Source organism: Vulpes vulpes, chromosome 1, assembly GCF_048418805.1.
Source record: "Vulpes vulpes isolate BD-2025 chromosome 1, VulVul3, whole genome shotgun sequence".
In the NCBI taxonomy this organism is placed as follows: Eukaryota; Metazoa; Chordata; class Mammalia; order Carnivora; family Canidae; genus Vulpes; species Vulpes vulpes.
Genome location: NC_132780.1, coordinates 80,544,954 through 80,570,208, shown reverse-complemented (window position 1 = coordinate 80,570,208; position 25,255 = coordinate 80,544,954). Strand labels below are relative to the sequence as shown.

Sequence of the window (25,255 nt, the reverse complement as noted above, 5' to 3'; positions counted from 1 at the left end):
TCACCTAAGAACATGCTGGCCACGGCCTGCCATCAAACCTAATAACTTTCATATGCCTGTCCTTTGTGATAACAGCTGAAGTATTCCAGCCTTATTTATCACTGGGTTCCAGCCCCTAGGTCCCAGTTCCTCCTGTTTTTTTCAGGGAACTTTTGATGATTTCCCCCATTCCTATATTTTCAGCCCCTTCTTCTGTAAAAGATGTTTGTCAACATTTATCCACTGGACTCTTGAAACCCTGCTTACCATACCGACTCAATAAGCCTAGTTTACTCAATCATTCATTTAATAATTACTTGTGAGCAACTACCCTATGGTAGACATTGGGCATGCTGTTGCACACAAAGGAAATGGGGTCTTACATGGTCCCATGGGGCAAATAGATGTTAAACATGTATCTGTAGGTGCTGAACATTTAGATTAGAGAGTGCAATTCTTTTTTTTTTTTTTTTTTAGATTTTTATTTATTAACTTACTTGAGAGAGAGAGCATGAGCAGGGTGAGGGGCAGAGGGAGTAGCAGACTCCCCCCTGAGCAAGGAGCCCAATGAGATTAGAGGCTCTATCCTGGGACTCTGGGATCATGACCTGAGCCAAAGGCAGAGGCTTAACCAACTGAGCCCCCCAGGTGCCCAGGAAAGTGCAATTCTAACTAACTTTATGGCAGTAGACACTACATTTCAGTGTCTTCATAGCTACCATATTTCAGTGTCATAGTGAAAATTGTGGCAGTGTGTCCTATTTAGTATATCTGTGCACTAGAGTCCTGCCCTTTGTTCTGGGTTTAATATCACGTGACCAAAGGCCCATGCTATTATAGGCTTTTGTAACTTGTATATACTCAAGTATCTGGCTAAAAAATGCATCTAAGCAGAAGCTGAAGAAACATCTGCTCGTGGTGTTAAGTGTAGACTCCCTGAAATATTTTTGAAATGGCATTCATGTCAAGTTTGAATCTTTAAATCAGCAAAATAACTGTCTAAGCACATACTACATATGCTAATGACATATTTAATAAAAAGACAAATCGTTTTCTCAAGTACAGATTTAAAATGACAGGGTTTCTATGCATATGTCAATTACTACCCATCTATTTTCCTCATGGGCTACATAAGTCAATTTTAGCATTTCCCTCTTTTAGGAGGAAAAAGAGACCACATTTGCAAAACCAAAGATTTCCAGGAAGTCCTAGTTGCTGTAATGGCAAGGAGCAAGAAGATGAATAAATCACTGTTCGGTAGGAACTGTAAAATGTTTTATTGGAAGTCTGCCCTCCACATGCATGTTTCCTTTTTTTTCCTCCCTGAACCTGAAAGCTCATTGAAATATCCTCAAGATGGATGTTAAATAAAAACTCGGTGATATATTTGGTAGTTCATTTTTTAAAAACTGAAGTCAAAGGCTGTTTTTCTTGACTGATGTGGAAAGGTTTAAAAAAAAAAAGGCTTTCAGTGAAAGGAAATTACCTTTCTAAATATAACATTCTGAAATGATGTAACAGTTTTTTCCATATGTTGCCTGAATAAAAGTAGTGTTTTTACAGAAGCCCAGTTTTAAAAAAAATTCAATTCTCCACCATTAAATAAACAGGCAACTACAAAGTCAGATTTTTAAAACTATCTCCCAAAATACTAGATTATCAAATAACTAGCACAACAAACATGGTATCTTCTATTTCCTCCTACTAAAATCAATTTTTCTTATAAAATTCCAGCTTTAAAAACCACATCCATCTGAATTCTGTTCATTTTAGGAAATTTCTCTACATTAATTAACATCATTCATTCTCCCTGCTTGCTAACACATCTGAATTGCTCCAGATGATTATTGATCTAGATTGAAAGAAGCTCATGCACTCTAATCTATAGAAAGTATTCCTTATAAAATTGTTCTGCTTAGAAAAGTTCATCCATTTCTGTGACTTCCTCTGTGTTATTAAGTACAGAATGCACCAAATCTTACTAACTTCCAGTCATCTTCCTGCTTCTTATTTATGTCTGGACCTGAAGATCTTTGGAAACTTTTGCCTTACCTATAATATCTCTCCACCAATGTGTTACCAAGCCCCAAGTTTTAATATTAAAATTGTACTATTGTTATGCTTTCAAGAGCACACTGTATACCTACAGCTGCCTCTGGGCTTGGTTGTTAGCCGAATCTGTGACTCCACCCCCACCTCATCCCACTGACTGGAAGGTCTGCGAGGGTAAGGACCATATTTGTCCTAGTGATTGTTGCATTGTCAGCGCCTGTGCCTGGTACATGGTTGGTGCTTGGCTGTTGGATGCATTCCAGGCACTTCAGGAGTAGCGTGGGTTGCTTGGGTGATAGGAAAGTGAGTTAGGAATGTGTTGATAGCTGTACAGTAGCACTTGTGATATAGCTACCATCCATTCTGTTCACTGATAGGCATCCCTCCGATGCCTGCTGTCTCAGGCAAAGACTCAGTATTTTTCTTTGCAGTCCTAGTGACTTTAATGGCACTTGAATGAGGGTCATTCATTCAAGAATCATTCACTACTTCACATTTTTGCCCAGTGTCACCTCCAACATTGAAAAATAAAAGAAAATGATGTTGAAATCCCCAGTTCTATGTGGCCAGCTTTTCCTTATTAAGAGACCCACTTTGCTGTAAGAATGAAAAAGAAGGGGGAGCACAGGGGGAAACATGAGGAAGGGGTCACCTGCTGGAACTCCTAATTTCTGATTAAGTATTAGAATTAATAATCCTTTGTCAAGTAATTATGTCAACTGTTAGTCTCTTCAAAAACAAAACAAAACAGGAAATAGCAAAATCAGGTGTGCACAGTTTTTTGTTGTCTATCTGCTTTTGGTTTCTTACCATGAAATATACCTCAGAGTTGAGAAGTATCCAGTATCTGCTTACCGTATTTTAATAATGTGTAGCTTCAATCATTTCTATCCAGTATTGGTTCATGGTCCTGTGGATCCCAGGAATTTCTGCAAGCTAAAAACTGTATTTGTCGGGACACCTGGGTGGCTCAGTGGTTGAGCATCTGCCTTTGGCTCAGGGCATGATCCTAGGGTCCTGAGATCAAGTCCCACATCAGGCTCCCTGCAGGGAGCCTGCTTCTCCCTCTATGTCTCTGCCTCTCTCATGAATAAATAAATAAAATCTTTAAGGAAAAAAACAAAACTGAAGTTGTCTTAAGAGTTTAACTCACTTCTAAATTTTATTTATATGCAGCATGCAATGCCTGATAAGGTATACAAACTTGATATCTAACATCAGAGTTGAATGAGTAGAACCTTCATTTTGACAAATTTTTCCTAATGTATCTGTTAAAATGCCACTGAAAACAATTCAACTCATTCAAACTGCTTGATGTGTACAGTTTTTCCAAGGACACATCCATTTTGTATTAGGAGAAGATTTTCTTGTAGACCACTGTCCTTTACTCACTTCATAACCTCGCACCTGGCACATATTAGTGCTCACTAAATAATTTAATAAAATTGTAGGTAAGACTGGTATATTGACTAGTAAAGAAACTAACAAATACTAGCTATTGAAAGATTTGTACCCCTTTTCCATAGTCTCTGCTTCCATATTCTGGGGTTTGGGTTTTTTTTTTAAAGTGGTTAAGGCCCACTGTATTTCTTTCAAAGAAAGAAATGACCAATTAGACATGTCAAATTAGAAATAAAAATTGACTTGAGCTCGAAGGGAAAGCTATAGAGTGTCTGTCTTTAGAGGTCTCTTTGAGAATTGAAATGTATGCTTATACATAATAGATCCTAAATACTTGTTGAATGAATGAATAAAAACCAAGTCTGAGGTATTTAAATAATTACCTGCATTGAATGAAAAATTCATGTAATTGTTTAACATTCTTCTTCTGAAATGCTTGATAATTTTAATTCTCCCCCTTCCCTTTCCACCTTGGTCAACCAGTCTCTATTGTGAATTCCATTGCTAGTGGGTTTTCTTGCTTATATCTGAAAAACTATGTGTACATATGGCATCTCAGAACCAAAACCTGTTCCATGAAAGGACAGATACAATAAATAATACTTCTCTATTTCCAAATATAATTAAGAAAAGAAAAATAAGAAAAATAAGGTCCCTAGAAATATGTCTAATGAGAGATCTGTGAAACCTGTATGTAAAAAATGGAATAACTTTAACTTTATTGAAAGATACATTTAAAAGACCTTAACAAATTGGGGGGGGGAGGAGGGAGTAGGTAAAAGATGTCAATTCTCCCATGTATAAGTCCAGTACAATCCCAGTCAAAACCCAAGAAGTTTTTGGTGGGCCTTAGATTGATTCTAAAATTTATACAGAAGAAAGATCCAGAAATAGCCAAAAGAATCCTGAAGAAAAAACAGGTAGAAGGATTTAGAGATGTTATTTATATTGTTATAAAGTCATAGTATTTTTAGACATTGTGATTTTGGCAATAGAGGTAAATAATTAGACCAATAAAACAGAAGTTCTGAAACAGGTCCTTGTTTATATAGAAATCTGATATGTGGGCATCCCTGGGTGGCTCAGTGGTTTAGCGCCTGCCTTCAGCCCGGGGCATGATCCTGGGGTCCCGGGATCGAGTCCCATGTCGGGCTCCCTGCATGGGGCCTGCTTCTCCCTCTGCCTGGGGTCTCTGCCTCTCTCTCTCTATGTCTCTCATGAATAAATAAATAAAATCTTTTTTAAAAATAGAACGTTTATGTGTCAAGACAGATTTAAAAAAAATCTGATATGTGACAGAGCTGAACTTGAAATTAGTTGAAAGAATAAATTAATAAGTGATACTGAGGTAATAGGTTATCCTTATGGAAAAAAATGAAAATAGAACCCTGCCTCACAGCATGCATAGTAATTTCAAATGGATCAAGGACTTAAATGTGAAATGCACAATTTTAAAGTTTTGTTAAAAATGTGATATCAAAAAAAATGTGATATCTTCATGTTCCTAATGTAGGAAAATAAGACACAAAAATCACTATTCCATAGAGATATATATTAGAGCATCATATTTAAGAATTTCTGTTTGTCAAGAGAGACACGGAAGATAAACCATAATCCAAAATAAGCATATGGATTTATATATATTGGGGAACATATAAAAAGCTCCAACCAATTCACAAGAAAAAGATAATTCTATAGTAAACTGGGCAAGATTCATGAACAAGTTTCTCAAAATGAAGGGAACACAAAAGGTCAACATGCATATGAAAATATGTTTAACCTCATTAGTAATTAGGAAAATACAAACTTAAACCACAAAAAATTACCATTTCCTACTCAGAAAGCTATAATTAAAATATTATAATATAAAGTGTTGGCATAGCATGGAGCAAAGTGAACTCTCATGTACTGTGGGTAAGATATAAATTGGTACAATTACTCTGGAAAAAAAATAGTATTACCCAGTAATGTCCATGTATATGATCAGTATCCCACAGTTCCAAAATAGTTAAATAAAAGGTAGAAACATGAAATCAAGGGTCACATACAACCTTGCTTGTAATAAGGAGGAGAAAATGGAAATAGTCTAAAGGCCCAAGAGGAAAGCATATAAATATACCACAGAGTATCCAGTGAAATGCAGTGAAATGCTGTCTATCAGGGCAAACAATTGCACTGCATAGTTAGCAAAGTAACATAGAGGAATCTCACAAACCTAGCCTTGAATGTGGGAAAGCATGGATGGTTGTAGTACCTCTGACCTCTAAACCCTCTCTCATCTGTGGTGGATAGGAGCAGTAAAAAAGTCTGTTTTGCCAGTAATTTTAATAAAATACCCCAGTTTAGGTCTCATTGGCCCTGGTTGGTCAACTTGGGCCATGTGCCTATTCATAAATCAATCACAGTAGCCAGGGGGATGAAACAGGATGAACAGTTTAGCCTAATTAATGTCATTCAGAGCACAGGAGCTGGGAGAAGGGGAAAGGAAAGTGTTGATGTGGTTGCAACAAGGAGGGTAGATAGATGTTGGGCTTCTGAAACCAGCAGATGATATCACTCCGCCCAACTGGTTTCAGCAACCAAGTTAAGAAGGTTTGAATTACACTGGCTGTTGCTACTCACTTATGGTTTATGAAGGATGTGAGGTAGCTCAAAGAGCGGCAGGTAGAAGCAGGAAAGGGGTTTTAAGCGGCCCGGACTTGGAGTCACAAGTTGCCTCGCATTCTCAAATGGGAATGGACAGACGTGGAGTGGCGCTCCAGGCAGGTAGGTCTGGGGCAGAAGCAGAGCTCTGGTCCAAGTACAGAGATTCACGCTGTGGATTTACATGATCTAATTGCCTATCTCCTCAGAAATACTTTGTTTTTGTCCATTTGACCGTTTGTGCTACTGATTTAAAGAATACTTTCTGGGGCGGGGGGCACAAAAAAGGAATACTCTCCAGATATTTATGGGAGGTACTTTGGAACATTTGCCCTTTGTTGGCATTATTACTATTAACTACATTATGGTCTACACTTGTCTAAAGTCCTGTGATTTCTGGTAGCCCCTTATGTGTATTTCCACCCTTTCTTTGTTTCTTTTGTGAAGTTCATGTGTTTCACCCAAGAAAAAAAGATAAGAAATTTTGTGCTTGTGAACAGATCTCTGGGGCCCCTGTATTTCACATAGTTGACATTTTAAGGGAATGTTTATGCAGCGAGTCTTTGCAAAGTCATGATCATAATACAAGTGTTTTATCAGATGTGACTTTAAATTGCGCCTTGTTAAAGCCACGCTTACTCAGACCATTAAAAGCTGTGCTTTTACTAGTCACTGGGTATTACGGTTCTGCAAAGCTAACAAGCCTCTTATTGTGTCCTCCATATAAAGAGCAAAGTTGGTCCCTTTTGTGTATAATTTTTGACATTCATTCCGATTAACTAGAATCAATCATGTAGTTGTTGTCAGGGCATTTAGCATTTAGTGTCCTCTTTTTAACATTAAAGGTAAACTTATTTTAGACACCATAGCTAAAAGGACATGGAGACACATTCTGGACTTCTGTCTCCTTTTTATAAGACCAATACTGACATTTTATTTATATTTTTTCTCAAACTCACATTACTTGTATTTTGCCCATCTAACTTATTTTAAACATCACCTTGCCTGAATTCTGTAAGTTTAACGTTGTTCTGTGGCCAAGAGCAATAAAACGTGACCTGTTTTAGCATGATTCAGTGACGTGCAGTCAGCATTTCCTTTTCACAAATATAACATCAATAACTATTTATAACCCTTCCTTAACCTTTAAAAGTGTAATGATGTGTTTTAGGGTTTTTTGGGGTTGGGTTTTTTTTTTTTTTTTTTTTTTTTTTTTTAGTATCAAATTCTGTTTGTTTCTAATGCCCTGAGTGGATTTTGCACTTAAGGCCGGATAATCAAATATTCTTAATGTGTTTTTTTCTAGAAGTCCCATCTTGAATTTATAGAATAGTCTCTGAGGCCCTCAAGTACTCACCTATAAATAAGCATCTCTGATTGTAAAAAGTCTCTTGCTGTTCTCATACAGGCAGGTCACTATCTCCAGACTAAAACTATGAATACATTGGTTGACCTCATGTTTCCTGGCTAAGTACTGCTTTTTTTCCTTTTCTAAAAAAGTATATTTGTACTTTTCATCATTTCTCATGAGGAAACCATTGTCCTAAAGATTTCCTTAAATGTGTTCTATGTAGATTCTTTACTTATGCAAGCATCATTTTTCTGAATCTGATCTATTTTCAGACTGTCTCCATTTTCATTCATTTGTGACTGGTCATTGCTGCAAATGGACAAAAAACATTGCTTCTTATGTACTGTGCTTCAGATAATCTTATGAAACCTTCACTCTTCCTGATAGGCTTTTTTTTTAGATATTTCTCTTGACTTTTCTGCATTTTCAACCTTGTCACCTGGTGATTGGTGGTAATTTGGCCTGTTCATTTCCTTTCATATTGCACTGTGAGCATATTTTATTATCGACTTTTCAATAAATATGCTGTTGCTGTTTTTAGTGGTTTTTTAAAAATATTTATTTATTTCAGAGAGAGAGTGAGCATGCAAGTGGGGGTGGGGGAAGGGGGGTGGGAGAGAGAATCTCAAGCAGAGTCCACACTGAGCATAAAGCCCTATATGGGGCTCAATTCCACGACCCTGAGATCATACATGCCCTGAGCCAAAACCAGGAGTCGGATGCTGAACCAACTGCCACCCAGGTACCCTGTTGTTTTTAGATATTTTTTTCTTTCTTTTCTTTTCTTTTCTTTTCTTTTTTTTTAAGATTTTATTTATTTATTCATGAGAGAGAGAGAGAGAGAAGTAGAGACATAGAGGGAGAAGCAGGCTCCCTACAGGGAGCCTGATGTGGGACTCAATCCCAGGACTCCAGGATCATGCCCTGAGCTGAAAGAGGCACTTAACCACTGAGCCACCCAGGCGTCCCATAGATCTTTCTAAAACTCGTGGTTAGTGACACCTGGGTGGCTCAGTGGTTGAGCATCTGCCTTTGGCTCAGGTCGTGATCCCAGGATCCCAAGATGGAGTCCCACATTGGGCTCCCTGCAGGGAGCCTGCTTCTCTTCTGCCTGTGTCTCTGCATCTCTCTGTGTCTCTCATGAGTAAATAAATAAAATCTTTAAAAAAAATCATGATCAATGATCTTTCTATTTCTAGGTTATTGAGAGGTGATCATATATAGGCACTGAGTTTAACTCAGCTATTTTAGCACCTTTGAACATATAGATATGTGTTGATTTCTTGTGACCTACTGACAGCACAAGAGATCCATTTATATAATATTTCTAGAGTAAGCCCAATTTATATCTTTGTGTCATTATTTTAATATACTAGAAATTGCGTTTTCTAAGCACTTTACTTAGTACTCTTCTACTTTAAGTTAAACAAACCTCTTCTCTCTTTGTGTCCTATCATGTTTGGTTATCAAGCTTGTATACTAGCTTCATCAAACAAACTGGGGAGCCTCGTCTGTTCTTGATCCTCAAAGCTTTTTATGTAGTTTGGGAATTATTTAATTCTTGCAGTAAACCCTATTTATGAGTTCTGTAGTTGATATTTCTGGTTCAGTTTTAATAATCAAATGCCATCTGAGAAACTATTTCTATTGAGATGTTAAGTTATTCGCAAGGATATTTTTGAACAACACTCGGTTCTTAATCTCTTCCATGCCTGTGATATATTCCTTTAGTAATTCTATTTTCATGTTGGGTTTTAAGACCAGATTTGCCTAAAATCTATCAATGAGGTATTTCATTCATTAATGAACCAGCAACTGCTTTTTAAATATCTAAATCACAAATTCCTGCTTTTATTTCTATGTCTGCCTTTCCTGTATTATATTTATTACTGTTTTCAAAGTTAACTAAGTTTAAATATATCTATCATTTCTTTATTCTCTCCAACTTAAAAACAAAAAAGTTACTAGTGCTATAAGTAAAACTACACTTTTAATCCCTCATATACAAAATAAAATTAGCTCACTTTCATTATTCAATATTTCATTATTTCATTCAATTATTTCAATATTTCATGATTTCATTATTATCCCTACTAATTTCTTCACTTTTTGTAACATGATCAGGGCTTCAGACTTAGATGAAGCCAATTATTATAGTAAAGTTTTTTTTTAAATAATTTTTCAAAGTCTTTGAAAGTTTTAACTCCATTTGGATTGTTCCTAAAATAGTTAACATACTTTACTCCTTGTTTACCTGCTTTCAACACTCTTTACCAGTGCTACTCCTAACTTTTTATTTTGATTCATCCCTCAATCAACTGGAATATTTTAAAGTTTTTATCATGAAGATATCAAGCTGATAAATTGCTAAGCACATTTTGTTTTTCCTTTAAAACTCTACAAACAGGGATATCTGGGTGGCTCAGTGGTTGAGCGTCTGCCTTTGGCTCAAGTCATGATCTCAGGGGTCCTGGGATCGAGTCCCACAGTGGGCTCCCTGCAGGGAGCCTGCTCCCTCTGCCTGTTCTCTGCCTCTCCCTCTGTGTCTCTCATGAATAAATAAATAAAAATCTTTTAAAAAATAAAATAAAACTCTACAAACATGGAAATATCTGCGGTTCCTTCCTTTAAAAATATTGACCAGAAAAAAGCCACCCCAAATTTTACCACTGTAAATACCACCTAAGGACTTCCATCCCCCACCTCAACTACTTTACAAAGATAGTGGGATACAGTCATGGAGAGGCACTCAGAGATAAAGTGGCCATGACCTTAGAAAGTTGTTCATGACTTGTACTTCATAGATAGAGGTAGTGTGGTTGATACTGAGTAGAATTATCTACTCTCTGGCTTTCATCTCTCTTCCAAGAAGGGGAATTTCTTCTTGGCATCTGGCAGGTCACTAAACTTAGTTTTTTGTTTTGCTTTTGTTTTTGAGAGAGATAAAGAGAGAAAGCAAGAGAGCATGAGCAGAAGGAGGGGCAGAGGGAAAGGGAGATAGAGAATCTTCAGCAGGCTCCACGCTCAACATGGACCCCAACGCAGGGCTCGATCCCACAACCCTAAGATCATGACCTGAGCCGAAATCAAGAGTCGAATGCTCAACTGACTGAGCCACCCAGGTGCCCCATGGTTACTGAGCTTAATTTTTAGTGCTATTGGAAGTTCACATATTTTTTTGAATTTTACATGGATGTCAACGGAAAGGAAAAATCAAGTATTTAACATCACTAACTTTCTAATACTGCATCCTATAATATTTTGTTTTTAATGAAATTGTTACGATTATTGTTATAGGCCTACTATAACAATAGAGACCAGTAGCATAGATGTGGCATTTTTCCTCAGAAAACACTGGTCTTTTTGTGGCCAGTGGTCCTTCTGGACTTAGAATTAGCCCTGATGTGTCATCCATGTTCCACTGAAACAATTCTAGAAAAGTGATAAGAAACAAGTTAATTTTTGTCTTTCTACTACAGGTGAAGACAGACATTGGGAGTCTGAGCACGGACACTAGAAAGACTTCAGCTGTAAATGTGAGCTTTTTTCTTTTTTTTGTCACTTGGATATGAAATATGTTAAAAGATTAATATGTTCACAATTGAGATTTGTTGGCTATTTTTGTATATGTACACCACAGGAAAAATTTTTCTTGCTTTTAACTATTTTGGAAGCCAGAATAACAAATATGGTAACTACAGGATGAAATAGGAAAGAAAATGCATACTTTGCATATATGTACATTTATATATATATATATATATACATATACATATATATATTATGAAAAATAAAAATGAAGTAAGGAAGAGTAAGCTACAGTGTGACCAATTTGGAGTCATTTCTTCCCATATTAATGAGTTGGTCTCTTAGGGAATATTTTAAATGCTTTTTATCAGCTAGAAAAGTTCTTCTCATCCTTTTAACTTTTAGTTTTTCTTCAAGATTTAAAGTCTCAATCTAATTTTGTGGTGGTAATATTTGAAAAACCACAACGAATGATAAAAGGCAAAGGAAGGAAGGGACATGCCTTTTTTTTTTTTTTTTTTGAGATTTTATTTATTTATTCATGAGAGACACAGAGAAAGAGGCAGAGACACAGGCAGAGAGAGAAGCAGGCTCCATGCAAGGAGCCCGACATGGGACTCGATCCTGGGTCACCAGGATCATGCCCTAGGCCAAAGACAGTGCTAAACCACTGAACCACCTAGGCTGCCTTTTTTTTTTTTTTTTTTTTTTTTAAGGTCAAGGCAGTTATTTTAGTTTGCTTATTTTCTAAGTACTTGATCGTTCTCTGACCACATGATAAGCTATTGGTCAAGATCTGGAATGTTGAGCTAATGTTGCTCAGTGATATATCTGATGCTTACTAGAACTGTAGAAAATAAGTGAAGAAATTCAGTTTGCTGAGCATAGCATTTTCATTTTTTACTCCTAAGTTTATACCTTAAATTCTATACCAGGCCTTTTTTTTAACCACTAGTAAAACAAAACAAAAAAAATTAAAAGCGTGCCCCAGTGGATTAGAGTTTTGTTGCCTTTCACTAGCAAAATAATAATGCTTTATTGGAATCATAAATATTTGATACAGGGCATTCTTCTTCTTGAAGTACTCAAAGATATTACAAGGACAAATGGTATTTTAATGGAGTAAAGATGACTTTACTGTGTCAGAGTTCAGAATTCATCAATGTTTTGTTAACTGGTAAAAACAACGGTTTTCTTGCTGTGGATCTTCATTGCTGACAACAAAGTCCTAGTAGTTCTTTTGCCTAACTTACAATAGATCACTGAGTAGCTTAAAAACCAAGAGTTGAGATGTACCTGGATAGTTCAGTAGGTATTAATTGTCTAACTCTTGCTCTCATCCCAGGTCTTGATCTCAGAGTTGTGAGTTCAAGCTCTATGTTGGGCTCCACACTGGGCGTGGAACCTACTTAAGAAAAAAAAAAATCAAGAGTTTGTGGTCCAGAGCTGACTTACTCCTAAGGCACAGTGCCTAGGATTCATGATATTTTTAAAGGCCCATGAAAATGTTTTAATTTTAATTTCTTTTAAAATCAGGGGTAAGTGAATATGATAGTGAATATATGATAATGAAGCTCAGCCTGGATGATGTTTTTCTTTATAACAATGCAGTCGTAAAATACAATTTTTTGGTCTTTTTTATGGAGGAAGGGCCGAGAGTACCCACAAAAGTCTGAGTCACAGTCAGGCATCCTCACATATGTGAGATTCAGTCATTTGAATGTTTTTTTCTTTATTTTTTGGAAGAGAAGAATTACTTATTTTTTAAAATGATTGTCTTCTCTGTGAATGAGTCCATAGACTTGTCTGCTTATCAGAAATAGACAACATTCTAGCTACAAAGAAAGAAATGACATGTTGTTAAATTGAGTAGCTGTGACTATTTGCACTGTTTTTCTAGATTAAAATAATTTTTCCCTCGAGAGATCCATTGATACTCTGTTTGCTTTGTAATATGATACTGAAAAATAAGGGAAGGGAAAGCAAAACTTGACTCAGGATTCTTTGGTCCATTTCAGACAAGCATTTTTGCCTAAGGGGTGTGTGTTCATGAGAACAGCGGCTCACCCTGCCTCCTTGCTGCCGTGGGAGTCTAGAATTTTAGTTCTTCCATAGTTGTTGATCTCTATTACTGAGTATACATTTTCAATTGCCATGACTGATCTGGTTTTGTTTGTGTCTGAATCCATGATCTGGTTTTGAAGAAAATATTTTTGTTAGTCTTCAACTGCACTAACTATATAAATTGTGTCCCGAATATCTTTTGAAAGTCCCTTGTTGATTTAAAGTAAAAAAAAAGTAAGAACCTTTTTTTTTCAAAATAGGTACTCACTCAAAGATAAACTCCCTGAGAGCTAGGATCTTTGTTTTGCTCGTTGCTATATACTCTAGAAAAAGCCAGACATGTAAGAGAAGCTCAAATATTTGTTCAAACAATGAATGAGCTAATGTCCTCCTATAGAAAAGCCACGTTCTACCACAGAAGTATTCTAAAATTGCTTTGGGTGTATAAGTAAGCTGCTAACCCTCTGCTCCTCAGACTAGCAGGTGTCTGGGCACGTACATAAAAATGTACTTAGCACATTAATATAATTGTAATCTACCAGACTGTTACCTGCTAACTATATGTAAGAGCTGTCTAGATTAACAAGCCAGCATATGCCGTTGGGCACCACTTAACCAAATTAAGCTAGGAAAGTAAGAGAATTCTAGAGAAAGGTGTCCCTCTCCCCAGCTATTGAAAACATAAGTCTAAGATTATAAACCGAAGGAATCAACTGACTTTAATTAATAGTACTTGGTTAGATGGTCCTGGTTTACTGCAAAATCAAAAGAATGTAGGTCTATTTCACATGATTTGTTGACTCTAGGAGAACTAGAATGCATTACTTTTCTGTTGACGTGACATGAGTGTGTGTGTGAGAGAGAGATTCAGCTTCAAGACTACATTTTAAATTCGCCCCAAAAATGTATGCACACATACACACCCACATATACATGACATTTTTCTGAATAAACTTGCCTTTGCATTTTATTTTTCACACCTTCTTGCCCAGTGTTTCACCTGCCCCCTGATGGAAGTGTGCTGGGGCAATGCTGCCCTGAGGAGTGCACAGTATAGAGCTGCCCCAAGAGCAGAAAGATGCCAACTGAACATTCCAAGGCACACACGAGGCACTGAAGTGGTCCAGTGCCCTGATCTTTACTATTTTTGTGAGCAATTTCCAAGATCCCACACTGTCAAGTGGGCTTGCAGGATAGTGGGGTGCTTTTTAGTGAAGATACCAAAGACTAGCCATCTCCCCTGCCAGATTTGCCATTAAGCACTGCTGTGATGGTGCCTTAGGGACCTGAATGTAGTAGTGCTCTTCCCTGGAGGGTGAGCATCTTTCATGTCTTCCATCCCCTTCAGAGCACTCTTACTGCCCTTACGTGAGCAGTTGGAAGAGGCACACTAGCTGTTTCTGTGGTACCTCAAACATGTCTAGTCTTAGAGCTGAAGGCTTTGTGGGATTGACATATTGGAGCTTATTACCCCTAGGATTTATGAACAGTACAATGTAGACATGCTCAGGGAGGGATCAAGTCTGCATAGCCCTTCCCTGTCCTGCCCGTGTCCTTGCCACTGTGTTCCCAAGGCCCTGTAAGTGTCTTACTTGCGGCAGGTAGATTTGTTGGAAGGCAGCTAATAGAAGGCTTATGAGTGGCTGCAGCATAAATGGGTCACATTGTGAATATATAACTTGTTGTCTTGAGCTAGACACTGCTAATAATACAACCATCCAGCATCTTGGCACAGTTCTAGAGGACAGGAACTTAATGCAGTACAGCATCTTTAAAAAGTCATTGAGATGCTTTCCTTCCATTTCTTCCATTGCAAAATCTCCTGAATCCGTGTCATGAAAATGATTTTTTAATGTTTAATTGAAGATTAAAGGTGTTGTAACTGAATGTCGTGGTTACAAAAATATAGCAAAGATTAAAGCCCTCAGAAAGATGTATGGATTTGACTCTGCCCACCTATTGGGCATCTCTTCCCCATTAAAAAATATCTCCTTTAAAGAGTTCTTGAGATTGGTTGCACTATGGTGTGAATGTGCTTTCACACTACCGAACTATACACTTAAAAATGGTTAAGATGGGAAATTGTATGTTATGTGTATTTTACCACAATTAAAAAATTTAAAATATCTTTAAAAAGTATCTCCAGAAGTTTGTAGAACTTAAGCCGGTGTGTAGAGATTAGACACCCTTTTAGGGATGAGGAGAGGATGAAGGAGGAAGTCTCTCATTGTAGACCTTTCATTAGAGATGGTGAAAGGTATGAGAGAGTCCCCAACCATTCTCAAGGAAAAAAAAAAAGGATATTAATTAAAAAAAAAAAGTACTTATTTTCTCATGAAAGGATGATCTTTGGAATGAGGAACTAGTTCCTATTCCTGGCATTGAGCACTAGGGGATTCTCAGGACAGTATGACCTTGATTTTGTGGAATTATGGGAATAGGTTTCTGTCAAAAATAAGGAAGGGGGGGCTGCACTGCATGGTCAAGGAAGTTTGAGGTTTAAGCAAGGTTACTGAGTTCCTTTTTCTGCAGAGCCTTTACCAGGCTGCTCTGAATTGTCTGTCTTCAACAAGGAAGTGCTATGGGCAGGCTTTCTCAAACTTACTGAAGTGTGGAATATCTCCCCACAGACCCTCCCTGGCCTTATAGCTTTTTTTTTTTTCCATATAGGTTTTTGATCCATTAATTGTGTTGTTCTGTGGAAGGTAGTTTGGTAAATACAGATATAAGGTCGAGAATGGGAACACAAACACAGAAATTGGTTGTAGAAAGAAATGCAGAAGAACTGAAGCCGTAATTGTGACCTGTCCCTGTAGGAGGGCCTAGAAGGGCAGGCGCTTCTGGAGAGCAAAGCCCTGTACCACAGCTCTGTGCACTCCATCTGGAACCCAGTAGTGGAGCCAGGCATCGGGTTTACTCATTAGGGATCCCTCTCCTTTTGCTCTCCCCTCAGAGTGACCTGCAATTTCCATGTATGGAACTTGTGGGGCGTCTTGAAGCATTTATCTAAGCCACTGCCCCAAGGATCAGCAAAGATAATGTTTGGCATTTGGTCATGTGAAATTCTAATGTGGAAGAAAGTTTCCTTAAATCTTTCATTATTAAACCACTGCCAGTCTAATAACATTTGGTAGATTCTGATGGACTCCTTGTGTAACACATTATTGGAAATAGCATAAAATTATGTAGCCTAAGTTGGAAGTGATGTGTTGCTGAAAGTGACCTGTTTCAGGGTGATTGTTCCATAAATGAGTGCCTACTTTGTATGAAGCACTAAGTATAAGGCACTAAGCATTGTGAGGGGTGCCAAGGTGTAAAGGCAAGGCTTTTTCCCTGGGAGAAGTTATAAAGTGAGGCAGAGAAGGTAAGACATGTCTAACAAATAACCATTCTCTGAAGCAGCGTGTGATAAAAAGTAGTATCAGAAATTTATTATACCAAAGAGGTTAGAAATGTGACCGGAAGAGATGTACTTCCCCTATAAAGCATTCACTTTGTGCCTTTGAAAATGATGCTTAGTTTTGGTTGGTTGGGTATGAAGTTATTAATTAAAGCAAAAGTGTTTGTTATTCAGCTCATCGATATCCTCACTTAACTTTTTTCCTAGTTGACCTGTCATCTTCTGAGCAAGCTCTTTCAGAGCTCTCACTGTGTTGGCAGATTGTTGGTTTTTCCTTTTAATTCTGTCAGTTTTTCCTTTATATGTTTCAAATCTATGCTTCAGATATAATAAGGTTCATAAGCTATTCACCTGTTACACAGCTAGGTGCAGGTCACTATCATATTTTAGAAAGCAGACAGATGATCAGATCCCCATGAAATATGGGGCCACAGAGGATTATTAGAGGTTTCATGTTCTTAACATCTGCAGCTGATGATGAACCTCAGCCAGGGCTGCCAGGGGCTTGCCCAGGGACCATCTAATAGGCATGAAAAAGCCGTCACATAAAATGTCAAAAGAACCAGATGCACTCAGTGGTGCCAGATCTGCTTTCAGCAGCTGTAGATAATGAATCCAGTGTCTGGAACCAACAACTAGTTTTAATATTTGAGAAACATGTAGAAGCAGTGGACCGGATTCACCAAGCATAAGAAGTCAGTAAAGCAGAATTATCCACTGTGGCTGGCGGGAGTCCAGGCCTGCGTTCCTGTGGCCTGCATAATGCCGACAGCACCTCCACCTCGGCCTCGGCCCCTTTCTTCCTGTCTCATTCGGACCCCAACCATCTCCTTCAGCTGGTTTTCCAAGATGCACGTGCTTTTAGAAATGTGTATTTCATTGCCTTACGCCACCATGGCTTTTCTACACCATAAGGAAAGCCTGTTCTGGAAGAAGATTACATTCGTGATAAAGACTTTTGAAAGTTAAGTTGGGTATTAAAGCAGTCATTGTGTCTTAAAATTGAAAAACATGGACTTGCAATTGATCTTAAGTCCTGCATTAAGTAGAGTATTTTCTTTTAATATTCTTTGTCTTAAAAAAGTGGGGTCTGGTTTCTTAAAATGTTGTAACTTCATATATATATTCCTTTGATTTCTAAAGCATGGTCATTCAAAGAAAAACAAGAGTTGAGCAATTTCACAGGTCCTCATAAATGGAATATTAGAGCAACCAGGCTCTGAGGCAAGTGGCCGCTGAGTTCTATTTCCTGGTTTCCCTGTTTTTCCTAAGCCTTCTGGCTTTAGTTCTAACTCTCCTCTGAGTCTTTTCATTTAGGGATCTCCCAGTCACTTCGAAGGTCACTTATTCCTAAAACTAACTCCTAACTCCTATATGAGGATATTTTCATGTGGGCCTTCATTTTATTTTTTTTTAAAGATTATTTATTTATTTTCTTATTTGTGGGAAAGAGATTGCGACCAAGAAACAGGGCACAAGCAGGGGAGGAGCAGAGGGAGAGGGAGAAACAGGCTCCAACTGAGAATGGAGCCCGATGCAGGGCTGGATCCCAGGACCCTGAGATCATGACCTGAGCCAAAGGCAGATGCTCAACCGCTGAGCCACCCAGGCATCCCATTCAATGTTTCTTTCCCTCCTTCTCCCTATTCCAACCCCCAATATCTTTTGTCACCAAATCTCACTGGATTTACATCACCATCTGTTTCATCCTTTCTTTTCCATTTCCACAGTCATCATAAAGAAAAAGAAACTGAACTCTTGAGCACTTACCACATGCTATACAGTGCAGTTGACCCTTGAGCAACATGGATTTGAACTGCACGGGTCCACTTCCGCGTGGATTTTTTTCAGTAAATATAGTACAGTCCTATAAATATATTTTCCTTATGATTATATTAATTAATAAGATTCTCTTTTCTCTAGCTTATTTGTTGTAAGAATCAGGTATCTTTTTAGTTCATTCAGTGCCTCATACACCCTGTAATTCATGTTCCCATGATTCGACTTCATTAAAGAGCCTCAATAAGACTTTATTGTAAGAATACAGTGTATAATACATGTACAAATATGCATTAAACGACTGTTTATGTTATCCATAGGCTTCTGGTCAACAGTAGGCTATTGGTAGTTAACTTTTGGGAGGAATCAAAAGTTATGAACCCATTTTCAATGACTTAGGAGGGCCATCGGTGCCCTTTACAACCATATTGTTCAATGGTCAACCGTATATACTTTTTCTTAATTCTTTTAGCCTTCTGCAAGTTATAATCATGAATTGGGCTTTGCATGTTAGGAGACTGAAACTCTCAGAAATTGAAGTCATTGCCCAAAGTTACAAAATTAGTAATTTTTGAAACAGGACAAGTTATACTAAGGTACAAGTTCAAATCCAGTATCTTCTTTGCTACAGTGAAATGTGAATTGCTACCTGCAGCCCAGCCGTGCCGTGTGCCTCTGTGTTGCCACAGTGGGGCAGAAGAACCAGATTCTCTTTCTCTCTCATTTTTCTGAACTTGTGAATCTCCTGTTCCTTTTGCCTACCAGTCTGGTCCACCCAACATGCTGGGTTAATTATGTCAGGTATCTGGTCTAAAAATTCACAATGACATGCTGCTTTCTCTGTAAGATCTAACCTTTTTTTTCCATCTTTAAGTCAACTATTCTAGAAAAAATGTCTTTTGTGCCACCCAAAACTCTCTCTGCTCCCTAGAGTTGGTCTGTAAGAAGCACAGTGGGCTTTGGGGTCACCAGGACCTGAGAATGTGTCTCGACTCACCTCTTCCCTGGGACCTTGGGCAAGTGTTTTGCTGTCCTCATCTATAAAATCATGGCACTAAACTCACTTTAGTTTCATTGTGAGTCTAGAGAGTGCACGCACGTTCAATGCCAACTATAGTGAGAGCCTGGCCTTTGGCAGGCTCTCAAATGGAGCTGGACAGTAATAGCAGTAATACTATTATCTAGACCATATCTATCCTTTTAAACTCAGTTCAAATTCCTCCTCCTTTTTAAATTACTCCCACCTGATTTTATCTGTCTGCTTCTCAAAGCTACTATATCAGTTAGACTCTGAACAATGCATTTAGCAATTTTAATTATGTGACACTGCTGTGTGATTTTTAAAATCCATCTTGAAATGCCTTCTCAGGTGCTGTTAATTCCTGCTGTAATGGACTGAGGTAATTCAAAGGCAGAACTAGGTCTTACACATGTTACATAGCCTGGTCCCTGATACGTAACCATTCACAAACTTCTTTGATTCAAAATAAAGAAATGTCACATATATTCGTAAGAAATCCATAAGCTGGGTTGGTTTTCAATGTAGAGATATTCAAGACCAGGTAGGTGCCTCCATCTTACATGATGAGCCCTAATTTCTTTATCCATAGTTCTGAATGTAAAGACTGTTGCAGAGTAAATTTTAAAACTCCAGGACATTTTACTATCCAATATTTCTGACGAAATTGTCTTTTAAACCCTTAAAACCTGGATATAAATGTGGTAACGTGTTTCTTGGAAAACTCCAAATTAGAAAATATTCTAGTTTTCCCTGTAACTGTTATTCTCCAGGCTTAATCTTTTTCTTTCCCCCTTAAGCAGAACTCCACCTTTCTTCTTTGCCTCTTCAGTCCACATCACTTTTTCTCCCCCCCACCCAACCAGGTCCCCCCTCCCCGCTTCCACTGGTAGGAAGGACTATGCTGTTCTTTATGCCTGAGGAAATTTTAGAGATGAAAATCTGGTGGCACTTTTAGACTCAAGGTATAGCTTGGTTAATTATGTGCTTTTTAGCTTCATTAAATCACCTTTTATTCAGAGCAGGTTTTTAAAACCCCATACTTTATTTATTTAAGGCCCCTCTTAAAAAAAAAAAAAAAAGCCTCCTTGGTCTGCCAGGTGTAAAGTTGTAAAATTGAACTGTATGAAATCCTTTGGAAAAGCCTTCCCCAAGGAAATGGCCTTCTGCCTTTTTGGGGTTGGGGGCAGGGGGTGGACAGTGAAGAGTTGGAAACCACTCCCCCAGCTGTGGAGATGTGTCATCCCATCAAATGACTGGCTCAGCAAGTCAATCCTTTGATCTGTGCCCTCAGTTTCAACGTCTGCCTGTGAGACAACGCTGATAAAGCCTCAGAGGGTACAGAGGCACAAGCTAGCTCGCCTGCATCACTGTTGGAATCTACCAAGATCTCCCTCTTAGCAAAATGCCCTTTTAACGAAACTTTTCAGAATTTCTAAAGAAGATTTGAGCATTCAAGACTAGGATTCTATAGGGAAAGGCTGGAAACTAATCAGGGTTCAGCAGTAAAACTATGTATATACACAGAATATGTTATGTGCAAGCAATCTTCAATTTAAGCCAGGATTGTTTTCCAAAAGTTCATTTGAAAAATATTTTGGAGTGTATTTTTTTCTCCTTAGACGTAAAACTATGCATGGGAAGCCTTCAAGCTAACAGAGCCTAGTTAACCCATACTGTTTCTAGTTAACCCATACTGTTCCTGAAATGCACTTAGGGCCATTTGCAGGGCCAGTTCCTGTTACCTATATTCTTCCCCACTGTTCCCACAAACAATCGGAAGTCCAACATTTGTAGACAACCCTCATCTCCTGGAGAACTTCTCACAACTGGAGAATGTGTCATCAGCATTTTGTATTAGGTCATGTACCTTGATATTGGTGTTTAGAGATATGCATGGGAGCTATAAAACTATAGTAACACAGACATGAGTAATTGTGTATAAGAATGAATCAGGAGAGCTTCAGTAACACATCAGAGCAATAACAGGAACACATTACAATTATATAGCACTTTAAAGTTTTATGTATTTGCATTTTATCCCAGTTTTAATTTTCAAACTCTAAGACCCAGGTGTTTTCATTTATTTTGTAGCAAAATATGGTGGAATGCTTTGGAATGGGCAATAAGACAGGGCCTCATATGCTGAGAGGGAAATGAAGAGATGATGAGGATGGTGCCTCTTTGAGCCTCATGGGGGGTACTGTACATATCATGGAAGAAGAAAGGAAAAAGGAGAAACATACCTATTGTGACAGTACATCCCAAGGCAAGGATTTGCTAGTTATGGGTGATGCGAAGTTGAAGGAGATAAGAAGATAAGAAAATCTTTGCCTTTACCTCCTCCTTTCAACTCCTTGTCTTCCCAATAGGGGTTATCCCCTAGCCTCTTAGACATGTTTTTCCATAAAGACACCGATAACCTACAATTGGATCCCACATTGAGGATTATTGTGTGTTAAAAAGCTTTTATATGGCTTTTTTTGTGGCTGGGAACCATATATACCATTAGAACCTGGAACACATTTTCCTGTAGAAATAAACAACCATTTACCAGGAGTCTTTTGGAACATGCTCCATTTTTAAATTGGTTCTGCCTGTACATGTACAGTTGAGTGATCCTGAGAACAGAACAGTAAAGCACTGGATTCTCATGGGGGATGTAGGACTTCTCTCCATTGGAACTCAATGAACTGGTCTACCACTTGGTATACTTGGAGACCAGTCTCAACTGTGTATTTTTTAGACACAAAATACAATTTCAAAGTTTTCCATGCGATTTCTTATGAACATGAGCTTTCTATCTGAGAAATTTTAAGCACTTGTGAGATGATTATGATGCTCATGGGGTCACTTAAGAGTACAAAAAACAGATGGTAAGAAGGTTCGTTGACATGACCAGCTGACCTGCTGTGAGATACTGAACACATTAATTTATTTTCTTTCCTCCATGATCGTTCTTTTGACCATCTTGAAAGACAGCCAAGAAAACTTTTTCTTCTAATTATTTCCAACCACTTCTCGGCAGTTTATTCAGACTTACGATTAAACAAATCTCCTATGCTTTGGGAGCACCAATTTAAACATCAAATGTTTGCATTTATATTGCAGAGAGAGGATTAATTCTCTCTCCTGCCACCAGATTTTAGCTTGAAAGGCAAATCATTTACTGTTGCTCACTCTTGTATATTGAGCAGTTGTTGAGTAAATGGATTAAATAATGTGGTATCTTGATTAAGGAAAATGTGCTTCCCAAGTGAGCCATTTAGAGAAAATGATGAGCATAATGTATTGTAGGTTTATAGCAAATTGAAGACTTATCTTCTCAAGAATTTTTATTTTAGCAGATCAGTATATATTCAGCAAGAAAATGCTAGAGATATGTAAGGCACTTTCTTTCCTAACATTCAAAGCGCATTCACATTTATTACATCTTCTGTCTCCCACTCCCCTATCCCCAAAGTTTCATACTTTCCCTGGTTTACTAGTTTCATTGTTTTTTCTCCCCCACTGGTTTTTCACTTTATAAGATAGAACATTTTCAGCTATGGTAAAGACTAATAATTCAAAGGTGCTAAAACAAAAAGAATTCTTTTAAACCACTCTTGAGGGAGGATGACCTTTAAGGTTCATTGACTCAGTGACTTAAGAACATCACTGATACAGTTTCTCCCCATCTTTCTGCTCTGTCATCTTTCTTGGCTTCTTTCTCTGGTGGGTTCCCACAAATGATCACAAAATGGCCGCTAAACACAGATAGATTAGCAGATTCCCTTGTCCCTCTGCACCAGAAGAAAGACAGGAGTCTCTCCCTAGCCATGGAAGACGAGTCCCTTCTTCCAGTCCGATGGAGCTCCTTACATCACAGAGAGGAATAGCTATACTATGAATGCCATGAACTGATTGGCTTAGATTAATCAGGATCCACCAATACAGCTAGGGATGGGATCCACTACTGTATCTATGCCATGTGACTGTGAGTAGAAGAGATGAAGAGGCAGACACCTCAACAAAACAAGGGTTGTTGGGAAGGGAGAAGTGGAGAGCAGACATGGAGTAAGCAGCCTACAGTGCCCACGAAAGTGGGGCTGTTGTCCTTAATTGTTGCATTCTCATTTTCTAAGTAAACCTAATTCTGAGTGTAATCTGTCAGCCCCAGCTAGGCTCTTATCCCTTTGCAGACAGCGCATTCTTCTCTAAAGTCCCTCAGGTTATTTCTTGGCACCTTTGGGGAAGGAGGACATGCCTCCTATTCTGAACAACTGTCTGGTACCCTCATCTTCTGGTCTTAAGTTGCTGAGGTCTCCAGGACCAGGAGGTGCTCACCATCCAGCTGACCACTGTCCAGAATCATTTATGCACAGGGCCCACCATGGGCCAACTGGCACTTTGTTTTTTGGAGCATGTGCCAGAGTCATACTGTATTTTCTGCAGAATTGGAAATGTCTCTAGTATCTCATGGGCTTTTAAGTGAAAATTATTCTGTTAGAAAATACTGTCTTCTCTCCCAATTTCTCTATCTGTAGGACTCGGGAGTAGACCACAGGGCCTATGGGGCATGAGGACAGTAGATCAATAACTGAGCTGCTGAGAGTAGTTTCTAGGCTTCCGGCTTGGACAGATGGGTGGAACTAGGTTGCAATCAGGAGATGGTGATGCCACCAAATGTGCACAGGAATACCTCACAGGCTCCCTGTGCTATTTAGTGCCAAGGTTAAATAGACCAATCTAGGCAATTTCATTACCTACTTATCCCTTAGAATGTTACATCCATAGGAAAGTATGTTCCAGACTCCAGACTGTAAGTCTGGGCTCAGAATGATTTAGAATGCAATCTGTTGGTAGGTTGCAAGTTACTTAAGTAAACTGCAGTTCTTTGTGCTACTGTCACTGGGAGGACAAAATTCCTCATTGTCCTCTTTTTCCAACACTAAGTCATTGCAAGAGAAAGTTGTAGGGAAAAATGGAACTTTTTTCCTGCTTGTGTCAAGGCTTTAATTATTTGATTTAATAATGTCAAGGCTACGCACGGGGCTTTCTTCCTGCTGGATTGTGTTTCCCAATTCCTTAAAGGCACCAGCACAGTCCACTAGGGCAAGGCTGCTCTTTCTCTCAGCTATAAAACAGATGGTAAAACCCCCAGCTGCTTCTGGCGTTTGTTCCTTAGCGTTTGTCGATCCAGGAAAGTTGGTGAAGGTAGCCCCACTCTGGAGCTCAGGTAATATTCCAGTTAAGACCAAAGAAATGCATAATCTACAAACTCAGCCTCAGTGGGCCAGTGTCCTGTAATGGGGCCTTGCTCCCATCTCTTAAGTGGAAAGATTTATCTGACAGATTATCTGATGTTCCTTCCCTTCCTTCAACATTGGAAATGTCCTTGTTTGAACAAGAATACCTCATTCAAAGCAACAACAACAAAACAACAAAACGTTGAACAGAGATGTTTGATTTTTTTTTCTGAGTCTTCCTTCACCCTGGCAGTACTCTGGGTAAAAGAGGCAAGTTATATAAATATAATGTGGACAAAATGTGTTGAAAGGATCAGACGTTTCACTTTCTGCAGTTGGGTGGAGTTGTGGTTGTCTGAAGAAGCCAATAGATGCAAATTGGAATGTTGCCCAAAGAAGAGAGTTTTTTTAGGAACAGAATAGACTTGGCCTTCCTCTCAACAGCTGAGGTCACCACTATATACCACTGACTACTCCTTCAAGGGCTTCTGTAGTCTGGCTCTGTCCAGCCATACCTCCAGTTACCTTCCCGTTCCATATCCCTCTGCTAACTTGAGTCCGTTTGTTATCTTGCCGCATTCATGAAACATCTTTCTTATCTTCTTGGGCCAGAATTCTACCTTCCAGATAACCAAAGGCCTAGTGTGCCTCTTCCACTCTGTGCCTACTAGGCATACCAAAAGACCTAGTCCTAAATATCTCATGTTACTTATGAGAAGATTGAGGCCAAGGGAGAGTTGGTGATGCCACCAAATGTGCACAGAAAGTATGCATCAGAGAGTGAACTGGAATCAAGATATCTTGTCTTCTAG

At 38.5% G+C, this 25,255-nt stretch overlaps 1 protein-coding gene across 2 annotated transcripts in view; it reads left to right on the top strand.

Annotated features, from left to right (window-relative positions):
• Nucleotides 1–25,255, top strand: part of PLEKHG1 (pleckstrin homology and RhoGEF domain containing G1) — a 225,168-nt gene that overhangs the window by 44,996 nt on the left and 154,917 nt on the right. Inside the window, exon 2 of one of the 2 annotated variants that reach the window (XM_072767936.1) lies at nt 10,906–10,962. The exons of the other annotated variant lie outside the window; for it this stretch is intronic. The gene's annotated coding sequence lies outside the window, so the exon portion shown is untranslated. The remainder of the gene's footprint in view (nt 1–10,905; nt 10,963–25,255) is intronic. 2 annotated transcript variants of the gene reach the window in all.